Here is a 22,707-nt window from a genome sequence, read left to right on the forward strand (position 1 = left end):
GCTCGGGTGCTCCCGAGGTGTGGAGGGGCGAGGGCGGCCGGGCCAGCGGCGGGAACGCTCCCCTCAGCGGGAAGGCCCGGCCCGCCCGCGCCGCCGCCACAGGCCCGCCAGGGGGCGCCGCCGCCTCCCGTACTTACGCGCGCGCTCTCTCTCTCACTCCCCTCCGCCCCAGCCGTCGCCATGGTGACCGCTGGGTGCGTAGCGGCCCTTACGAAGCTGACGCAGTGGGCGGCCCGGCACGGGCGGGGGCGGCCCCTGCACGGGCGGAGGCGGTGTTAGAGAATCGGGGGGCCGCGAGGCCCCCGGGATGGAGGTGGCGGTGGCGGCGGCCCTGGGCCTGCGGCGGCGGCGGCAGAGAGGTGAGGCGGGAGGGCGGCGGTGACCCCCGCGCCCTGGGTCGGCCCCGGCAGTGGAGGGGGGGCGGGGACGGCTGTCAGCCCCCCCCCCCCCCTCCGCACCGGTGGGGCCTTTCCTGCGGCGGGAGGGCAGGTCCCCGCGGGGCGTGAGGGGAAGAGGCCGCTGAGGCAGGTGTTGGGGTCCCGGCGGGCCGCGGAGGGGGGGTGTCACTGAGGGGCGAAGCGGGAGTCGGTGCGGGCTGGGGGTGCCGGCGGTGCTTTGTTCTGTCCCGCCCTGGTCGGGTAAAGCGGTTGGCAGGTGCGGGTGGGGTTGGCGGAGCTGTGGCCGGAGGGAACGTTTTCTTTGCCGGGCTGCGGGGAGACGGTGGGCCGGCTGAGCAGGGGCGGTGCGGGTGGTTGTCTCCTGCGGGAACCGCGTCTTTCCAGCTGGAGGGCCTCCTCGCGATGTGGCCTGCACCCTACAGAAAGAGGCGGGCCTTTGCCCCAGACAGGTGCGAGGGCTGATGGCGGGGTCAGAACTGGGACCCAAGACCCTGGTCCAAACTGGCCTTGGCGGTGGGGGATTGGATAGGCGTTGCTGTCTGATCGTGCAGGGAGAAGCTGTTGGTGTGTAGAGGGGTGGGTGTGACACATGGATTCTTTCTCTCAGCCTTTATTACTTCTCTACAGGGGCGGGTATCTGAAACGGTTACCTGGCACTAAAAGTACTTCTGCCATGTGGATCTGCCACAGTGGGTGATGAGCCCTGACCATAGAAATCCCCAGTTAAGGTCACAGAGACCTGCATGCTTGTAGAAGTAAAGGCTATATCGCTTTCAGATCTTATAGCTGAGACGTTGCCAGACTGCTCAGCCAGAATTCATGCTGTGCCCATTCTGGGAATTGGTATCTGCCGGTGTGTTTGGGACAGGCTTCAGTTGTCACTTGAAATATAGGAATGGGGATTGCTGAGTCTGCAGGTCCTGATACATGGGTTGCTATGTATAGCTGGCTCCAGGTGGGAGACAGCACGGTGATTGCCAAAGACAGTATATACAGCTTCTGGGACGCTGGAGTGTTTGTAAGTGTTGCATACTGAAAGCAGCAAATCTCTGTTTGATGGATTAGCCAGCGTGTTAAAGGAAATGGTTCTGAGGGAAAGTATAACCTCTGCCAAGGTGGGAAGGCAATTACTCACCTGCCAGGACAAAACCTTGTGTTACCTGGTGATGAGTTGCTATATCCTGCTCACTGTCATCTTCTGGTTGAACAGGGGGTTCAGTGTCCCTGAGCTTGTGTGGTCAGGCTGAGTGTTTTTAAAATAGTCGTGGTTGGGAGATAATGGAATTGTAGGAAGTGGCTTTTGTAAAGACTGAGTCTTTAATCTCTGGGTTTTATGGCATTGGCTTCAGTGAAATGTGTATGCAGTGGGGAAGTGTCTACACTGTTAAGGAGGTTAGTTTGTGATTGGGGAGGAAGGAATATCTATTGGGCACTGGTGGAAACCTTTCTAAATAGAAAACATTATCTGGGTGAAGTTATTTGTTGTCCTAGGTGTTAGCTTTCTGTGTCATAAAAGTTACATGGGGTTCTTAAAGCTGCTGATTAGATTACTGCTCAGCCCAGTGAATATGTGTCAGTTTGTAGTGGACAGGCTGCCCAGTAGTGGCTAAAAGGCACAAGAAACTTGAACAGCATCTGCGATGTGGTAAATAATGCATATAGCCTGGAACTTGTGTAACCAAAACCCTTCAGAAAGGAGTAGGACAAATGTTCCCCTTTAAATCTGTATTTAAATAAGAGATTTGGGAGTTACCATCTCTGCTGTTTTACAAAAATTTTACTCCCTCCATAACATGCTACAGAGTCAAAATCACAGACTCAAGGACATAAACTACATATGTATTGCTGGTACTGATTTTGATAGCGCTGATCTGTAAAACCAGATTTGGTCAGGATTCCACTTTAACTTAAGGCACTGGGCTGGATCCTTTTGACTGCTATCTGCAAAACCAAATCAGAAGTCACAGAAACAAGGATTGCTGTAAGCCCCTGGCAGCTTGATCACTGCTGGGAAGTGGGCAATGAGAAAGGCAAACTTCACTGTGCTGCATCCACCTGTTCCTCTTCTAGAGTCCTAGGAAGGAACAGTTGTGCAACACTGTGATCTGAGCGGTTAAAATTGAGAAACGTGTGCTCCAGGAAGAACAGTGGGAAGGATGAAAAGACTCCCTCCAATGACAAAAAGTTATGTTAAAAAAAAATTAGAGAAGAGAAATAGGGTAAACCAAAATACTTGTCAGTCTGTTTCATAGAAGAAAAAAAAAGTAGATATCAGACTGTTTAGAAGTGTTGAGAAGCCCTGCCTTCAGCAGATACTCAGTGTGTTTGCATTGTACTAAATTTTGTCAGAGTTTTACTTTTTATGGAACTTTGTCAAAATTCCTATGAACAAATAGTTATGACAAAAAAAAAAAATCTGCTTTGTATGTAAATGCACCAATGTGCTTCTGGACTTTGGGTGGGAATATAAATGTCACATTCTTTGTGCTATGTCCACCTTGGTTTGTTCTAAGAAGAGATTTTTATGTATCCCTTAAACACTGTGTACATCTAACCAGAAACCGGAGACATAAACATGCAAGCCCTCTAGCTGCCCTTTGATAGATCCACTAGACTTGCATGTTTTTATCAGTCTCACCTGTCTTTGCTTCCCTCTGTAAAACAGTTTGGCATTCCCCACGGGATCTGAGTGTATGAGCTGTGAGTTGCCATGTAATCCATGTGAAGTTCAAGTCATGTCTCTATTTGTGATATGACCTTTAATCCTAGGGTGCTGGAGGTACAGATGTTTAATGGCATTTTATACTGCCAAGTATAAAAATGGGCAGAGGGGTGTTTCCTGTGCAACCTCATCTTAGAAGTGAATTAATTTTGCATTAGCTCATCAAAACTAGGTCACTTTGGTTTCTGAGTTGCAATAAAATTGAACGGATTTGCAAACAAGACTTACACACTTCTTCCAAGCCTTTGTGACTTGGAAAACTCTCCTTAAAGCAACATAAATACCAATCTTGGTTTTGTGGGTCTTGTCCAGGCAAGGAACAGCAAGCTGGAGACCTGTAGGAGATGCAAGACTGCTACTTGAGAGAGTAAACCCCAGCGTGCTTGGTATGCTGCTCAGCTTTGGGGGGGATAACAGCCTGTGAGGCTTTGAGTCATTTACAGGCCTGCTGGCAATTTAGTAAACTTTCTTGCATTAAACCAGCAGTGATTCGTTCTGTCTTCAGATGGGGGAAGGATGTTTGAGACTTTTTCCTTGGGTGGCAAAGTTTTATATCTACCCTAGAACAAGCAGCTTTTACTTTGGGGAGTCTGCCTGCACTCTGCTTTTCCTCTGAGAAAACAGCATACTCTGCTTTTCAGCTTGCCACCTAGGTAGCAGTAAATAATACTTGGTTAAAGCTAGCAGTCTCTCTGATTCTGACAGTGATCCAGCAGATGAATAAGTACATCCTGAGCTGGATTCAGTACTGGAGTTTGAGGAAGTTACATTTAAAGAGACAGCAATTGAGATGCTTGGAAGAGTGGAACTATTTTCATCTGCTTGTAGAGAGCTAGGGGAAAGGAGTTTATGAAAGTGCCCTTTGTGCTATCAGGAGCGTGACAAATGGACTCTTGGGATCTGTGGATAGCTTTGGGATGTTTATTCTTGCTGGAATAGATTCTTTGCGTAAATCAGACTTTTAACTTGAAGCTAGTTTGTGCAGATATTTTCTTTATTCTGCACTGCACATATGTGATACTGTAATTTAAGTCTTCCAGAACAAACATACATGGCACATGTTTCACTGTAGTGGGAATCGTTGTGATGCTTCTAAGTTAGAACTCCATTCCTTTACTTCCAAGCTAATACTTTGTGTGTTTCTAAAGAGAAATCAGAAGAAAAATCTTGAAAATTTGCCAGGTGCAGTATCTGTCTGGCTTTGAACTTTTAAGATGGAAGAAACTGAAATTATTTTTCTGATTTTCATAAGAAATGGAAAAGTTTGCCTACTGGAAAACTAAAATCAAATTGCTATGTATTTTAAGAGCACAAGTATAGTTGGGAGTTGATAGTCTACTCACAGGGCACAGAAATAGACTCTAGAGTCTGCTCCTTTTGTGCAACCATGTTGATCCTGCTTACTAGATCTCACTCTGCTTTCCAATAATACAATATGTTTTTTGTCTCCTACAGCTGCAATTGCTCTGCCTATAATTCTGTAGTGCAAGATGCTAAGCACTCTTATTCTGCTTGCTTGTTTGGGTGCATGAGCTTAAGTCATGGTGCCTGGTATCTTGATCCTAAGTTCATTATAAACTAAGTGTATGTAAGAATGTAACCATAACTGATCTATTAAAAAAAAAAAAGTCTAAAATACAGTGAACTATTTAATTAACTATTTGAAGCACATTTACAAGCTTTTAAAGCATGGTAATGACGCATGTGAAAACTGATGTGTTTGTATTTTAGAAGTAACATAAAGTGGAATATCCTAATGTAAATGCATACAAAATTTGTGTTTAAATGCAAAGCATAATGCTGCTGTATCTTGCTGATGAGTTCAAATAAGAGGTAGAATTCCTACTGAGCTTTAGAAAAATGTGCCCTCTATCTTCAGTCATTTCTTCTTTTCTGTTATTTTCCTTCCTCCTTTTTATCCTTTTCTCCCTTCCAGTGAAAGGGGTGTAGGTCCCTTAGCTTATACACTGGATTTGTTTGAAAAGATGTCAAGCTAAATGATTAAATAAAAAAGGTTGCTGATTATTTTTCTCTTCCTTGCAGCAAGAGTAGAAAATCTGCATGGCAAGCAGAGACTGCTTGACTAACAGGGAGTTTTGTCATGGGCTCTTAACCTGCAAGCTTCCAGTCTGTCTGCTTTTACATGAATGCTCCTTTAACTGGGCTAGTGATTCTGTAGACTCTTGCAGACCCCTGGAAGTCCTCCTCCCTCCCCCTCCGTTGGAGTTTCTGTCCCTCTTTGAGGAGGCCTGGCCTTCTGGTCTCCTTCAGGTTGACTACAAATGTCTATGGACATTTGCGTGAGAATTCATGGCGTTTTGTTCAGTTCAAGCTATTAACTCAGTAGCCAGCCTACTTTGGTTCTCGGTATTCCCTTTGTGTGAAATTAAAACAAGTGGATTCCTCAGTGATGTCTCTGACCTTAATAAGAATTTCTCCTTGAAAACAGGATACAAGAAGCATTCTAGAGTCTTAAAAGTTGTAATTTTCCTCGTGTTCACTTGCTGTTTTGTCAGGCAAAGGTGCTGTTCAGCAAGCAATGATAAAAAACCCAGTGCAACTAACTTCTCTAGTAAGATAAGTTGTCTTCTGTTGAGTTGTTTAAACTGATCTCATTTGAATAACCTTATGCACAGATCTACATCACTGCATCAGCAGTAATCTGGTGATGAAAAGTCCTCTTCTAGCACATACCTGCAGAGGACTGCTCGTAGGGTTATCGTGGGTGGAGTTTGTGCCTCTCGTGTGTTGTGTGTATTTTCTAAATGCCCGCTGTTTCAGAAGAAGTTTTGTGAGCTCCTTCCTGTAGATAAAGGATTGTGCTGCTGCATGGACTTCCATTTTCTCTGATTTTTTCCTCAGAGTGAGAATGTCCTTGTCCCCTGAGGGGGTACTAGCTGAGAAAGCTGTCAGGCACAGGAATGGTGTCAGTCCCTCTTCCTCAGCATTCTGGTTTCTGTCCGGGCATTGGCGTCTTTAGGGGTGAGTAAGCACTCACGATCCTTTTCAGGAGTTTGTTCTCCCACTGTTGCTGGTGGGATAGTTTATTTGATACGGTTTGGTGCTCTGTGATGTGCACGATGGGAAGATTTGCTTGGACCATCTAAACAATGAGTGTCATATTATTGAAGAGCTTGTAACTCTTTGCTGAATGAGAGCAGAGACTTGCTGATACTGAAATTGATTGTATGAGATGCTCCTTCTTGTGAACACACAGTAAGATAATTTTAAACAGTGTTTATGGTTACTAGGAGTAATTAGCTAATTGATAAATATGAGAAGGCTACCTTAAGTGAATACATGCTCTAAGCATTTGCCATGTCTGTCTTCCTCTGTAATAACTGTTTCTTCTTGGATTTGTTGGTCTAGATGTATGGTTATCAGCACAGACCTGAGAGGTGCTGAGTTTAGATCCAGGCCAGCTTCTAGACTGAGTCCTTATTCTTTTCTGAAGAACAAATGTGCAAATAAAATGCTGAATCCTTTAGGCCACCTTAAATAAAACTGAACTGGATAATAGGAAGAAACAGGGAAATTCAGGACCTTGCAGTTTCATTGCAGTAAGTACAATAGAAATGGTGAGGCTGGTTTGAAAAAAAGCTCCAGAGCATTTCTACACTGAAAGGTTTCCATTCAGGTCTGTTATGCTGCTCCATCTCTGTTAGAAGTTGGAATTTACACAGCTCTGCATCTTTTAGAAAGAAGAATGAAATTTGGTATGGTGTCATGGCTTGTCTTTTTGGCACAGATCTGCGTAATGTGCTTGCTGGTGTTTACAGCCATAGATACAGCCTTGATGTATTTTTGGAATATAGATTCCAGCTCAAAAGTCTGAGCTTCTGGAGGCTTGTCTTCCCCATGTGATCTGCCAAATGATCCTGCAAAATTGTGCTGTTTTCTCTCATGGGAAATTAACTCTTTCACCTCCCATAAAATAAGAGCAAGTCAGTTCCTTCCTGTGAGTTTGCAGCATCTCAGCCAGCCTATGACCGCCCCGAATAAAGTGAATCCTACCTTCCTGTGTTGTCTTGCATACTCTATTTCTTGGTCATATCAGGACTCCTTAAGTGTTCTTCATTGAAATGCAACCTAGTGCTGTCTAATAACTTCCCTTTATGCTTGTCTTGTCTTTGTCAGGGTCCAAAATGTATGTTCTTTCCTTTTTGAAACACAACTCGGATTTTGGTGGTTGAAAATTCAGATGTGGCAAGTAGTAAATGAAGTGAACTCTGCAACTCTCCATTGCTAAATGGTTCTGGAACAGTAAGTGGATCGCTTTTTTGCTTGTCTGCTGTTGAACTCAAAACAAGACCTCTTTTAAAAGTGCACCGGCCGGTCTTTAAGAACTTCAGCCTCAGACACTCTGGAGATGGCAGTTTTTCTGGCCAGTGGTCTGTCTCTTGTTCCAGGACATCTCTGTGAAGATGATGTGTCCTTCCATTTCAGCAGTCCTGTCTGACTGCTTTACCTCTCAGCCAGATTTAACCTTTTAAACTACAGTACCCTTTTTGTGACTCTGTTCTGATTCAGTTGTTTGTCACCATCTCCATGGTATCCAAGCATCCGCTAATGACAACTGCTTCACTAAATGAGAGCATTCAGATATGAACCTCTGTATTTTTGCTTGGAGGAGAAATGTGCCTGTGATCCCCTTTCAGAGGAAGCAAAAAAAGTTACCATTTGCTCTGCTGAATGGCGGATGTTAAGTCCTTAAAAGAAAATGAAGAAGCAGTAATTTGCCACTGAAGTTCTCTCTTAAGTTCCTGTTACAGTGTACATTCTTTTTCTTTCCTGAATAGAGAATAATGACAGATTTCTTTGAGAGATTCTCTGTGTGCTGTGGGATTGCTCTTCCCCTCACCTTTGTCATTTTCACTTATTTTCTAGCAGAGAAAGAGGCTGCTCTTTCTTTTCAAGTTTTCCTTCCGAGGTTAATATGGGGCTAAAACTATTTGGCAGATGAATAATGAAGTGCATAGGAAGCGAGAGATGCCTTTCCTGAGATGTTACGTGCATGTTCTAAAACCGGAAAGAGTGGAGCTTTCCTCGAACTTCAGTGACACAAGAGGAGCGCAGGGCAAAATGCCTTTGTGTAATTCTAGTGGTAAAACTTCATTCTGCAGGAAGCCATGGGCTTCTTTCTCCAGAAGCCCTTTCCCCTCTAAATTTCATGCCTATTCCTGGTTCAATACTTTGCTTTTGTAAAACAGTTCTTTATCCTCATTGATTTTTTTTTTTTAAATAAAAAAAGGAACAAGCTTTCTTCAGATCTGAGAGCAAACCCTTTTGAACACCTCAGGGGCCATAATTGAATTTAACTCAATAGGAAATGGGGACATCCACAAATGCAGTGTTGTCCTTGGTTCTTCCAAATGTTACTGGCCTGGAAGAGTCTGAGATAAAGAACTTTGCTGGTTGCATGTAACTATTATTTTACCTTGCTTTAATAGGACCCCAGCTCTCTGCTGGTGGGAAAGAGAATTTATCGATTCTCTAAAGTCTTGGTCTGACTTTGTCTCTCTCTTGGGTGAGGGCGGAGGAATTAGTACAGGCGGTTTTGGAGGTGGGAACCACGTAGGATGCTGCAGAAAATGCTCGTTCTTCTGTGAACGGGTGGCTGAGTAAGTGTGGTGCATGCATCTGAAGTGCCTTGTGGGAGCCTGCTGGTAATATTTACAGAGTTTGTGAATTTGGAGTATGTGGTGTATGAGTTTGCATGCAAGCCCAGAAGTGTCAAGTATGTTTAATTTGCCCCAATGAAGGGGGGTGTGTCTGTAAGCTTGTTCAGGGAGGGGTGGGCAGAAAGCCTGAAAATCAATCCACTGTGAGTTGGGTAAGTGGGTATTTGGGGAGAAGAAACAAAAATATGCATACTTTAGCAGTTTCTCTATAATCTAGTGTGCAAGTTTGCAGGATGTGTATTTGTATATGTGCATGCCATGTACTTCTGAGTGGTTAGACGTGCGTTGGGGAAGTGAACAACTCTACCCATGCCCTTCATAGTGCAAGGAACCTATGTTTTGTGTCCCTGGTTTTACTGGCTCCTTGAGTATTCATTTCCTGGAATGGCTTGAAAGCCTCTGGTTAGGAACTCTAAGGTATGTTGCATCTGACCTTTATTCTTTGGGACATGCAACACCTATTTTGTGATTAGTTACCCTGACTAGGTCCTCAAGGGGATGATATCACCACAGAAATAGTGATTTTTCCTTCTACTGGGAGTGGTAAAGAGCAGAAGAATTCAGCCTGGTGCTGTGTGTTCTTTGACAGATTGTCACATCCTTGTTCTCCTGCGCTGTTGTGTGTGTTTGGGCCTGCTGATGGAGGAGCTGGGGGGTGCCTGGCTGAGGTTAAATGGATGTTTTGAGACAGTAGGCATTAGTGGAGAAATAAATTGATGATGGAAGTGTCCAGCATCAGGGACAAGAAAAGGAAATAAGCATTTGTGGGACTTGAACCTTTGTGTGCAATGTGAACTGAAAGCCTGATAAGGACTTGCTGCCATTCTGCATTTTGAGGTTATGCTGTAGAAGCTGGGGAGGCGAAGCAGCAGATCTGTTTGGAGCTGCTTTAGTGACTCTGAACTCTCAAATATTTGAGTCGAGAGTGGAAGGAAAATCACTGTGTTTATTCTCTGAAACGAGTATGCATGCTAATACGAAGTGTTAGATTACTTTCTAAAGTTACGTGACCGCTACTACTGGATGTACAGGGTGCTTGTGTTAGCTACTCTGAGGTAAGTTGGCTGTGTAGGCTGAGGAAGAGGACAGAGTTGCCCAAGGGGACATGGAAGTGTCTCCAACACCGAGTATCCTGGACTGTCCTTCTCTGAGCTACCTCAGCTAATTATTCTCTTAAAACATTGCAATGTTGTGCAATGGACAAGTCGGTGTCCTTTATGTCCCTAGCTGCTGTTGTATTTATCCTATGAAAACCTGGTTTTCTGGCTGCTCTGCTTATCTTTCTTTTTTAGTTAACTCTTTTCATTTGTTATAAATAAAAAGACTTGAAAGCAGTATAATGCATGGGTTTTTAATTGAACAGAGGACAGCAAGAGACAGAAAGCTCTAGTCTTGCTTCCCACTTAAATGTGTTCATAAGGAATAAGACCTTTCATCTGTATGATTGCAGTACTAGACAAGGAGGCATGCTTTTTGGAAAATAACACAGTTGAACTGAAAGGGAAGAAATCGCATTGGTTCCTGTTGCTGTAGCTGCAGGTCTTTTACGTTTTGTGTCACTGCTCTGTATATTGTGGCTGTGAAATGAAATCCTTTTGAGTGCAAAAGCATGAAAGGGTGCGGTTAAAGCAATCGGGAACCTTTTCACTTTAAATTACCTGATTTATGACATGAAAATCTCAATGTTAACATAGATTTGTTTTGCAAACCATTGGACTGTAAGTTACCTGATGTTATGCCAAAACACTCCCTCTTGACTAGCATGTGAAAATACAGCTCTTGAGCCTCTGGTCTAGACCACAAGGGCTAAATGCTCCTGAAGAAAGAGTAAGTTGAACCTTCAGTTCTTTCAGCAGGCACTATTTCAGTAACATGCTTCATTTAATGTCAATATTTGAGGAAGTCTTTTGGGTGGGGAGTGCAAGTGAACCCCCTTTTCTCTTCCTGTTCTGTTCTGGACTACTTTCATCATACCAGTATGTCTGGGCTTGCAACTTTTGTGTTGACAGTATGAACTGCAGATTGGTCTTCTGCTTTCACATCTGGATGTGCAAGCCTCTCACTGCAGAGAAGGTGCAGTGCCAGAGGGTGGGATACTGGAACTCCTGGTTGTCCAAGCCTGGAGAAGCAGGAGATCCTGTTTCCAGAAAATGCATCCATTTGTTTCCCTGTACTTTAGATGAATATGCTGGTGTTTGCTCAACTGCTTTGCACCTGACTGCTGCCTCTGTGCAGGAATTTTCCAGGAGTTTGCATTTCACAATGGAGTTTTTGTGTAAACTGTGGATTTTTTTAAGAGGAAAAAAGTGATGGATGCCTATTAGGAGAGAGGGAAAGGGAGGAAGATATGATTATCCAAGACTCATTGGCCCTCAGGACGGTGTGGCTGTTGCTCCCTTTTTGTAGGGAGCAGGAGTAGAATAGATGAGAAAAGTGTTATCTTTATCTTTTCTTCAAATATGCATAGTGTTTCTGCTGCAGAGGAGCAAGGCTACCAAGACTTCGTTAGGTATTTCTGCTGTTGGAAAAGGAGATGAGGTTGGAAGCAGTTGTGGCTCTTACGTTCCTATGGGAACAGATAGGAGATGCAAGGGCTTGAATTCTCAACTATAAGGGGATTTGTCAAGAAAGGTGGGAAAAGGATTTAATTTCTGATTTGAGTGGGAAACTAATATTCATTCTCTCCCCGATTTGGCTCCTGATTGCAAGTTTTTCTCTGCTGAAGAGGAGACAGGATTTTGTGCAGTGTCTTCAAGGCTGCTTCACTGCTCCATGGCCGCAGAGTTAATTACAAGTTGGACAATGAGATGCATGAGTCCACCCTGCTGCTGTTTTACTGACTCAGCAGTTCAGTGCTCTTTTTGTATGGCAAGGGGCAGCAAAAAGACCGCACATGTCTGCTGGATGAGAATGCAAACACAGCTCTGTTCCACATAGCAGTGGTGCTTGTGGAGCAGGGTTAGTAACCCAGTCTGAATGAATGCTCCAGACTAAACTATTTCTGAATCCACTTTTACCACCCCATTTAAAGTAGATAAGATGTTCAGGGCAGAGACATCTGGCTTTGTTTTCACTGCGCTGAGCTGTAGCCTGTTGTTAAAGCAATTCCTAGCAAATGGAGGACTTTGCCCAGTCCTGTCTAGCATGCCTCTCTTCCTGGGGAGATCAGCCGACATGCTGTAAGTAGATTCTCCCTGTTCAGAAAGGTTGGGTGGTATAAGATTCATGGTGTATCAAGGAAAACAGCTGCCTTATGTGACCTAAGAGGAATTGCAGTCCCAAAGTTCGGTTGCTCTGTCTGTAAATTGAAAATGAAATGGCAAAAAGAAAGGAGCTTGAGTAATGAAGAGGTTTAGATTTCTAACAATAAGTGTTTTGTTTCCAGCTAAATTCAGTGGAAAGCAGGCACCTGCCTAGGGGTGGTGCCTTTCTGGCTCTTGGATGGGTGCAATTCCTGGTCACCAGCAACAGCTTTATTTTTTTAAAAGAGAGAAAATCTGGTGGCTTTGGCAGTTTGTCATGGTAGTTAAAGGCTCAGGGAAAGAAGGGGTGTTGGTCTTAAAATGGACCTTGTCAGGTGAGTAAAACCCATCATTTTGCGCTTACCTCTTGGAAGAAGTTCCCTTTAACGTTCTTGTATATACAAAATTTTTTAGCTCCACATCCTGGTTCTTTGTTAGAAAGTCAACATAATATGACCAGTGAGCAAAAGTAGGACTGTGGCTCACACCTGCCGATCATATGAGCAGTAAGTGTGGTGTTTGAGACTGCACAGGGATGCTTTGTCTGTGCCATGGTGAGTACTGTTTTCTGGTGCAGTGATAAAAAAAGGTGTTGGGGCCCTGGTTGAAGCAGTTGTGCTTGGTGGAGCTTTTCCCTTTGTGAACTTCCAGTGCCACTTCTGCCACTGTAGCTGTGCTGTGGCTGAGTTGTGGCTAGCACATCTGGGGACTCCTGCCTTTAGGTTACTGTCTCTTATTTTATTATAAGGGGGATAGCTGTCAAGTCTTCCCAACCCCCATAACTATGGGTTTTCAATTAGTTGGTAGCTGGCCATTAAATATGATACTTGCTTGGTACTTAAAAACTTCACTGTGCTTAGTGCAAATAATACTGTTTATTCATAGCGTTCACACTTTCTGTGTTACCAATGTTGTAAAATGCAATTTGAACTAAGATCACTTAGGTGTGCAGAAAAATTTAAGTGCTTCTGTTAAAGAATAGCTCTGCCTCCTTTGTAGCCTTCATACTGAGGGTGCTTGCTGAAGACTTGGAACTATTTAGAGAACATGATTTCAGCTTCCTTGGGGGGGGTGAGGAGGGGCAGGGGGGATCCCACCCTAGAAATGTGGGGGTTTTGAGCTTCTGTTCTTGACTGCAAAATCACAAAATTTTATCTCAGATTTCCCTAAAATTGGGATGTCAAATTTGTAGGCACTATAAGAAAAACTGAGTATTAGTTCTCAGTGTGTGGTTCTGGTACATGGCTCTTGTGTTCTCCAGAGATGGATAGCACAAAGGTCACTCTGCAGCCTTTGCTGGCAGCCTGGAGCAGGAACATGATGCCTGGTTGCTGTCAGCTGAGGGAGGGGTGTTAAAGCAGCAGGCTCTTGCTGTACTCATTTGGTGTCTTCAACTTCTTCCCCTGAGTCTCCTATTTGATGTTTCACTTCTGGATTCTTTGACTCCCATCCTGATAATGCTTTTGTTTTCTAAATCCTTTTCTAACTGGCTGGGTCAGAGAGTAAGTTGTTATTGTACATTTTGTTAGGGATTGCCACTTCTGGTAGCCAAATGGAGGCAAGGCTGCTTCAGTGCCATGGCCAAGATCCAGCCAAAAGTGCGGCTGAGCATTTAAGTCCTGGTAGGTCCGCACATACATGCACAACATAAACATGAATATATCTATGTATATGCTCTGCTGTGACAGCCCGGAGAGGAGCTAGGGCAGAGGCTCTGCTTCTCTGTCTAGGTTAATGGCGTTCCCCTGCCTGCTGTAGTGCCTCTGCTCCTCTGTGCTCATGGCGATGAGCCTTTGGTGGGGTAATGGCTCCTGTGATGGGCCTGGGAGGAGCTGGGTGAGGGTGTTATTTGAGTTCTGCCACTTGCCATTTTGCCTCTGTGCTCCTATGTGTGTAGGTGAGCTTTTTATCCCATAACCTAACACATTTCAGACACCAGATTGTCTCTCTGCCCTTCCCCTGCTTCTTTCATGTACAGTCTATCACTGGTGGAAATGCATAATTTTTTAATTTTGCTGTGTTTGTGTCCTCCCTGGCTTATTTGGGTAATGCACAGGGAGAGAGGGAAGAAGGCATGTGTAGGCTGCTGGTATTGCAATTTAAAACCTACTTGTGGAAAAGGGAGTGGGGTCATTCTTGTGTCTTTTGTATACTTTTTTCCTTTTCCGGATTAACTTTAGCCTGGCAGCTGGAACACCTTTAAAGTTTCAGAGGTGCCAGGAGAGATCATTGAACTGATGGTGAATTATTCACAGTGTCATTCTGCCAGTATTCTTATTTCCTTACTCCAGAGTTATCATTTTGGCCTATTGGTATCATTCATTCAATTGAAGTAGGATACTGTATGCTAGTGCACGCTCTTGTCCTGGACACTCTGATCCTAGCTGTGATTGAGGAGTACAGTGGAGGAAGGAAGAAGCCTGTGGATGTTCATTTTTTCTAGTTTAAAGAATGCTTGAATTCATCATGTGTTGGGCAAGTCATTGCTCAAAACTGGATGCTGTAGCAGATTACATTCTCTGGGTCTGTCTGCTCTGCTGTTTTTCTTTGCAATGAAAACAAAATCATAAATTATCTGTGCAGCTTTCTGCCACATGATGTATTGGATGCTGTGCATCCTAAGATACACAAAAGGATTAGTTGTTCATGTGAATAATAGCAATGCTAATATGTATAAATAAGAGTTCTTCATTATCTTGCTTCCAACAGTAACCTAATCACTAACTGGTTCTGATAATGAATTCCCCACACAGTGAAAATACTGCAATATTTTCATCAGGCACCCTTTTGTATGCACCTCTTGACATGTTCCCCCAATGCTACAAGTTTCAAGGAAGGAATGCAGCAAATGGAACTGACTGATGGACAACTGCATAGGGGAGAGGCTGGAGGTAGGTGGCTGTTTGACCAAGCATGGATTCTTGAGGCCACCAGAATTTGAATGTCGGATGTTAGAGGCATAGATTTTTTTCACTGAAGAAAGTGTCTTGCCTGTGGAGTGTGGGAAAGACTGCCAGCAAGAATGCCGTGGAGGTATCTGAGAAGCTACCTGGCATCTAAATGCAATTGTCATGTGATCTGTTATTAAGTACTTGGGAGATCCTCTTCTCAAAGAGATTGTGATTACAGCCATATTCTGGAGAAGAATTGGAGCCATCTGACAAGACTCTACTGTAGCTTTTGTCCTTGCATACTGTTGTACACACAGATGATCTCAGACTGTGATTCGAAGAGAACATAGTTTGCTAGTCCTGTGGGCTATGCTTGGTGGTCTGTGAGGTCCATGCAGAGTTTAAGTCGAACAAAACATTTCTGCAAGAATGCAGGTATAAGTCCTATTATTCCTTTTCAAAAGGGCTGGGAACATTTTCCCACATTGCCCAGAAAAGAACTGTAGGAAATCTCAGCTTGAATGTTTGTGCTTGTCTTCAGAATTTAAGTGACTGAGTGAAGAAATTAAGGAAGAAAAGTAGCAAAGGATTATGATGCAGAAGAGCTCAGACCTAGGCTAGGCTTATGCCTTATGCCTTGATTATGCCTTAATCGGCTGGGTTAATTGCAATATGATATTGCTCTGAGGCCTTTGAGCTCTAATCAAGGATGAGGATCTGAATCAAGTACTATAACTGAAAAAGATGGGAAAAAAAAAAGATTTTTTTTTTTTTTGCAAGCTTTGAAAGTTTGCTTGCAACAAGAAGTGAATTAGTTACCAAATCCCAGATCTTGTGCTTTTGATCTCTTCCAAGATTATTAGAACATTCTTACCAAGGACTGTTTCAGGCATTTACTTCTGAAGCCCAATTGAAAAGCTTGAAATAAATGGACACTTCATGGTTAATTGTAATATAATTAAAGGAAAGGGAAAAAAGTCCACACCTAGATAAATCCTGCAGAAGGCATTGCCACAAAGGCACTAAATTTAATTGCAGGGATAATGATGCATTGCCTACAGCATAAGAGGAAAAAGTACTTTCTCTTCTAATCGCCTAAAACTGTGTCAGCTCAGAGCCAATCACTTGTCCTGAAGTATATCTGAATAAACAGCTGCTTTTTTTTTTTTCTTATAATCCTGTTTGGATTGTAAATTCAAGTGTGAAGACTCATTTAGCCTTTGAAATTCTTATCTGCTAGACTAGACGAAAGGTGGCTTCTCTTAGAGAAATCAATTTAAAAATGCATCCTTTTCCAAACAGCTGTTGGAATAGTGATACTTTCCATTTTCTGAGTATGAGCCTGCCTCTGTTAGTAAGTTCTGTGGACAAGATTTGGGGTCAACTTCTGTTCTTTATCTTTCTCATTGATGGAAAAGTGAAAACGTTTTCCTTTGTTTTACAAAAACTGCAAAGTTATTCATGTCTTAATTTTCCAATAAAAGTTAGTTCAATAGAGAGAGACATGTGAACTGGGACTGTCTGGCTTTTGTCCAGGATGTACAGCAGCCAGGTCCCAGAGCATTCATACTCACAGCTCTTGTATTTGTACCTGGGAGCAGAGAACAAGCCTATGTACAGGTCTGAGGATTACCATACTGATTTTCTTCAGGAAAGATGACATTTTTCTTGTTAAATTCAGACAGGTATGGACTTCAGTGATAGTTTTAGGAGGAGCACATTATGCCAGTCCACCCTCTTTTGAAAAGAGAGTAGCCCAACAGAGTCACCTTTGAAAATAGGATGCTTTTTTTTTCTGGAGGGTCTGTAACTGGGTGCCAGGTGAGCTGTGTGGCTGGGCTGTTTTGTCTGGCAGATCTCTTCATGTGTTACTTGCTCACAGGTAAGATGGCCAGTCTTGTTTCTTTCTTTTTTGCAGTTCACTGGCACCAAACTGATGTCATTTAGACAGAGCTTGTACCTGAATTTTGTCCTTTGGTAGGGAGAAGATACTTAGCTCCCTTCCCAATCCGTCTTTTGTGATCTCTTCTCCCTTTCATGTTATTTTCATGATTCTGCTATCTGTATTTTAGTAACCATGGTTTTGATTTATATTCTGAATAGTCTTCTGCTGCTTTTTCGTACCTCCTACCATAGTCCTGGCAGTCTGCAGCACTGGAGTTGGTGGACTACTGTGTGTGGCCAGTTCATGTTTCCTGCAATCCATTAGCTTGGGCAAGAATTCCTGATTTTCTTTCGGTATAACCAGTTGTTAGCCATAGAAACAGACAGTTGCAATCTGTGCTTTTCAGTTCATGTCTGTACAGCTGCTTGAAGCCAAGGAATGGTTTTTCAGGGTATTTCTACTGCTGCAGCTCTCCTCTTGTCACGTGGGATGTCTGCTTCTGCCTCATCTCCTTTTACCTCGCTTCTGTCCATCTTTGCTAAACCCATTCTAGGTACAGGGCTGGATGGCCAAGCGGGTGGCGATTCTATCCTTGTAGTGACAGGTTTTTCTAGCTCCTACCAACATGTGCTTAGTGACTTTTCCAGCAGCTGCTAACAAGAGAGCGAGGAGTATATGGAAACAAGGAGGATGGTGGCAACAGGGAGAAAAATAAGTGTCTTCATGAAAATATTAAGGCAACCCTTGGGACAGGCTAGAAACACTTTGCTTACATTGTGATCTTACACAATGAGCTACAAGCTATGCCATGCATGCATTTGTATGAAGGAGTATAGAGTGATCCCCACTGTCTGCTTAATATAGCCCCTTCATGTAACCTTCTTCTGGAGCCAGAGTAATGAAATGAGCAGTACATAGCTTGTTATGTGATGTTCCTGTTAAAGGCCCAAGGAAAGTCAGCTAGAAAGTGTCCTGTGACTGGGATTTTGGAAGAGCTGTAAGGTAGAGTAGAAAGGTATAGGTGGTCAGTATATCAAGGGGACACCTGAAGGAAATGGGGGAGTGCTAATTTAGGAAATGTGTGTGAAAACTCGGGCATGCTGTGAGAAGGAGATGCATGGTACCTTGGCTGAAGACAGGCATGTGTGGCTCTGTTGCCTGTAGGACTGAGTTTGTCAGACATTTGGGGAGCAGAGGATGAGATGGTAATTAGCTGTTCCAACTCCAGGGTCTATAGTGATGAACCTACAGAGGAAAAATAGGCAGAAGTCTAAGTTCTGTGACAGAAATGAAAAAAAAGTAAATATGTGTAAGACAGGGTAAGAGTATTTGCAGGACTTGTAGCTGGAGAACTAGAGGACTATAGAACTTAAGTAGGAGATCATCTAAAATTGAGTTGTCTAATTAAATAATTACTAAGGTAGAAACTGAATACTTGTCTACTGGCTCTCCCTGGGGAGCAGCAGGAAGGGATACCTGCTAGTGAGAAGTGGTTTGATGTTATGTGTGCTGTGTAACTGCCAGGCAAGGCACAGCCACCAAGGGTCTGGAGGTTTTGTAGATGAGCTATGCGTGCAGATTATATGCTGTATGTGTGTGCAGAAGGTGCTGTGTGTGGGTGTTGCGGAGGAGGGATGTGTGTGCTGGTGTTTAGAAGTGTAGCTAATGGAGGCTCTGTCTGAAGAGAAGGGCTTTTTAGCCCTGGGTTATGGAGGGATGTATATAAGGCTTAAATATGACACAAGATCAGAGAAACCTGGGCTTGATTCATCCTTGTTTACATAAGCAAAATGAAAATAGGATTTCTGCCTTCTATCACATGCACCCAAATCTGAGATTCAGGAAGAGTCTAGCTACTTCAGCTTTGCAGGATTCAGCCCAGGATTTCAGTTTATCTTGCTGTGTCATTAGGGAAGCACTGGATGGGAAAGAATCTCTAGGAAAAGGAGGAAGCATTTGGTCTGCTTGTCCCAGTGATCAGTGGTCTGTAGAGGTGTGGGACCTGAACTGTTGTTTGCTTTCTTGTGCCCCTCATAGCAGTGCTGCACATGTGTGGTTACAGCATCTTTATTTGAAAGACCAGCTGGACAAGGTGGCAAGAGGAAAAGCAAACTGGTAAGTCACAGAGGAACTGCCTAGATCTGATTTCCGCTGGGTCTGAATTTGGGACTTAATTTCCTAATCCGGGAGGGAGTTGGAGCTGCATGTGTGGAACAGATGGTGATTTTACTTCTTGCAGGCACGCTGCACTCTTCCTCAGTGATCTCCTCTGGGTTCCTAATGGACAAGCCTTTTGGGCTAGAGAACAGCTGTCAGCAGCTGGAAGAAGGAGCTCTGCTAGTCTCAAGATACTCCAGGGCATCTTAGCAACAAAAATGTGGAGAAATAGATGGAAGGCTGCAAAGCAATGTAATCAAGGGAAGCCACAGAATATGTGGAGACTGAAAAAGGAGTAAGAGAATGACAGAATAATGGGGGAGTGGGTTGCCAGAGGAGAGAAAAGATGCATAAAATCTAAAGGATTGAGTGAAGAGACAAGGGAGGCTTTCAGAAAGTGGTGTGCATAGGTGTGTTTGTGAGAACAGGACTGCTCTGAACATAGGAAGGTGCTGTTACTAGCAGGTCTGGGACTATGTATGAGAGGAGCTGTGTGTAAGAGAAGCATGTTGGTGTGTGCAGAACTGTGGAAGGAGGCTGCTCTTAAAGCTTATGTGTGTACAGAGCAGTGCAGACTTAAGAGGGTCTCTGTGAGGTGACTGGGATTTGGGCTCCTGCAGCACTGAGCCCTGAAGGGTGTTATTTATAGCAACAACCACTGAGGCAGGAAAAGTTTGCTCAAGCTGTCATTTGTGTGAGCCAGAGAGCTAGAGTCTAGCTCTCCCTCCCTCCTGCTCTTGCTTTCTTCAGATTTTCACTGTAATTAGCAAGCTTTACATGAGCCGGGTCAGAGCTGGCAGCTTTCTTTAGAAGACTATGTTCTCCAGGCAGGAATAAGGGAAGATTTTTCTTCTGGGAATACTTAGCCTGATCCTTTGTTTTATTTCAAGGGCTGTTCTCGTGCATTGAGGTGGAAGCCACGCGATGGGAGGGGCAGAACCACGTTTCTTCTGAAGTTGCAGCAGCAGAAGCCAGCATCTGAAAATTCGGAGTTAGGCTTTAAATGTTCACTTTGTGCTTAGGAGAGATAGAAAAAATCTTTTTAAGAATCTAATTTGTACTAATTTGGGCTTGTCTAGGATGAGAAAATCATGTTAGTCAATACAAAGCTGTTCTACTGTTGTTTACCTTGAAAGCCTGTTTCTGTTGAAATCTGAAAAGCTTCCTTTTGAGTACCCAAAGTGATGGATTGAGAACAGTGGAGGGTCATTGTACAGATACAGATGGTTAATATCTGTGTTTGTGACAGACGGTGGCAATGCTCTGTTGTCACATGCTGTAAGGCTTCTTGCATGGTATATATGTAAGTGATATTATCCAAGTCAAGGAAATTTCCAGGCTGAAATTCACAATTCTCTGCTATAGGATTTTAGCAAATATAATGTGGTATTTATGCTATGTGGGGTGTACGTTAAAGGTAGTCACTGCTGTGCTGACACTTGTGTTGGTAAAAATGCCTACCTTTGCCTGCACATGCATTCATGAGACCTAAGCAACACACACAGCCTTCACCAGATAGAGCTCATTACTTTGGTGTTTGATCTTTGCTTCATTAATGCCCCAGGGTAAACATTCAAGCAAAGGTGGATATACTCCATGATATGGGTACGTGGCCTGGATTTGTGCAAAGAGAAGCCCTCCTCTGGAAAGCAGCAGTCCTCTGGATGTTAGGAGATTATTAGACTTCACAAGATCTTGTTGGCAAAAAATGGTTTCAGGGTTTTTTTCTGAGGTTACTTCTGTGAAGTTAGAGTTACACTGAGGAGGGGGGAATGATGGCAATATAGAGTTACGTTTCTAAATAGGATGCCATAAATACTGCTTTAGGTTCTCTTTTGTTTGTAAGAATAACTGATACTTCTGCTTGCAGTGTATCCTGATGTTAGATTAATTTTCAATGAAGGCTCTAAGAAATCCAGAGTTGTGGGCAAGAAATAGAAGAGATTCTGCTTAATAAGGTGCAAGGCTGATGCTCTCAGGAGGAATAAGCTATTGGAAGGTGGGAACCTGGTAAGGTTTGGGGAGTAATGGGAGAAGGCAGATGTGCATTTGCAATGAAATACAGACACGGTATTTTCAGGGAAATCACAGCACTTGAGAATATTCCCTCTTTGAAATACTGCTGCAGAATGAGGTGGGCCCCTGGAATACTGTGTTGGTGTCTGTCTACTGGGAGTTTCATTTGAACATGGGAAGAAAATGGATTGGGTATCATGGGGGACTGGTGGGAGAGGTGGACTTCTAGGACTTCGTGGTTTTGGAGTGACCTGTTAAAAGATAGTTGTGAAATGGGTTAACTGCATTTGTGGGGCTGTTTGTGGGAGTAGAGATGTCATGGGAGAACAGTTAGTAAAGGGCAATTTGTTGCAAGTTGTAAGAAGCAATCCTTAGTGATGAATGACATGGAAAAACAGTGAGAGTTTGAGTCATTTACAGTAACCTAGAGAGAGCTCTTAATTTCAGATCTCCTCCTGGGTGTTTTAAGGACGTGACAGAATATGCATGGCCTTTGGGGTGTGTGACCTCAATGACCCATTCTTTTCAGTCTGATTTCTAGGAATGTAAGATACAGGCATGTCCTTGCCGAAAGTAAAGAATATGAAGTAAAAGTGGCAATCTGAACCCAAGTGGAGGCACAAGCTGTCCAACAAGATCAGCAGATGCATTTTAGTGCAAATGTAAAAGAAACCAGAGAAGCAATGTAGGGGCCAGATGTTTGACTAGAAACAGAGCTGTCAGCCCGGGGTCCCGTGATCAGGGACATGATTGAGAGAAATTGCTGAAATAAACAGGCAGCACCAGTAAAATGGGAACAGATTGTATCCAAGTAAGGTTTAGACTGTGTGAAGCCAATTTCCAATGTAGTTGAGCCTGGCAGTTTCACATAGTTAGCATCCACATTTAATGATTACAAATTGTATTAAGAAAAGGGGCATTAGGGTTTAGTCTATCAAAGAGCTTGCCACATAGCAGTGATTCTCAGCATTTTTCACTTGCAACTGCGTATATACCTGCCTAACCACTTAGTAATGGGATGTGAGAAAAGGAGGAATCACAGGATAAGTTGTAGTGGGTTGTGATGCACACAAAGTGTCATCTGTGAACCCTGGTGAACAGAGGGTTACAATGTGGAGCGACAAGCTAGAGGCCCTGAAATTTTGCATGTGCCCCTGTAACTCCTGATTATATCCTCTTTAGTGCTAGGAGGGAGGGAGAAGAGGCACTGTTTTTAATTCCTTAGCGTCTTTCCTTTCCAGAGACACCTTCCCTTCCTGTATCAACCGGTCCTTGGATGTGAGCAGAGCTAGCATTTCCTCCTTCTGTCCTGGCAGTTGCATGTGGAGGAAACAGCTTCACAGTGATTCCTTCACTCAGGAGCCTGGTGCTGCCTCTGTGCTGCTTGAACGGGTGTGCTTCTGCTTGCTGGCACGCTTTTTGGGGAGGGGAGCAGGGAAGGACTGCCAAGGAGCGTTGTTGACCGCACAGTTTTCCTGAGTTTGGCACTGATCTTCTGTTCTCCCACTTCTTTCACTCTTCTCGTATTGGCAGCGGTGGTCCGTTTAGCTCCGTAGAATGACTGGTGGCTTTCCCTGTATGTGACTCATCCTCTAGGGAATTCCTGAAGCAATGAGTCAAGTTATTGGGAAAACTGTTTGCCCACTAGTGTAAACTAGGAAGCCGGGGAGCCTGCCTGTGATATCGTAGAGAGGCAATTACTTTTTGGTGTGGCT

The 22,707-nt window shown here is 43.8% G+C and overlaps 1 protein-coding gene across 6 annotated transcripts in view; it reads left to right on the forward strand.

Annotated features, from left to right (window-relative positions):
• The first annotated feature begins 233 nt into the window (after nt 1-233).
• The window catches only part of DAGLA (diacylglycerol lipase alpha), a 76,096-nt gene continuing 53,622 nt past the window's right edge, over nt 234-22,707 (forward strand). For 2 of the 6 annotated variants that reach the window (XM_041129114.1, XM_041129115.1), the window contains exons 1-2: nt 237-359; nt 5,983-6,102. The gene's annotated coding sequence lies outside the window, so the exon portion shown is untranslated. Of the gene's footprint in view, nt 360-5,982; nt 6,103-6,665; nt 6,681-7,257; nt 7,384-22,707 lie in introns of those variants that run through there. The other 4 variants (XM_030038404.2, XM_030038406.2, XM_041129117.1 and 1 more) reach the window with 3 other exon arrangements.

Source organism: Aquila chrysaetos, chromosome 16 (genome assembly GCF_900496995.4).
Source record: "Aquila chrysaetos chrysaetos chromosome 16, bAquChr1.4, whole genome shotgun sequence".
In the NCBI taxonomy this organism is placed as follows: domain Eukaryota; kingdom Metazoa; phylum Chordata; class Aves; order Accipitriformes; family Accipitridae; genus Aquila; species Aquila chrysaetos.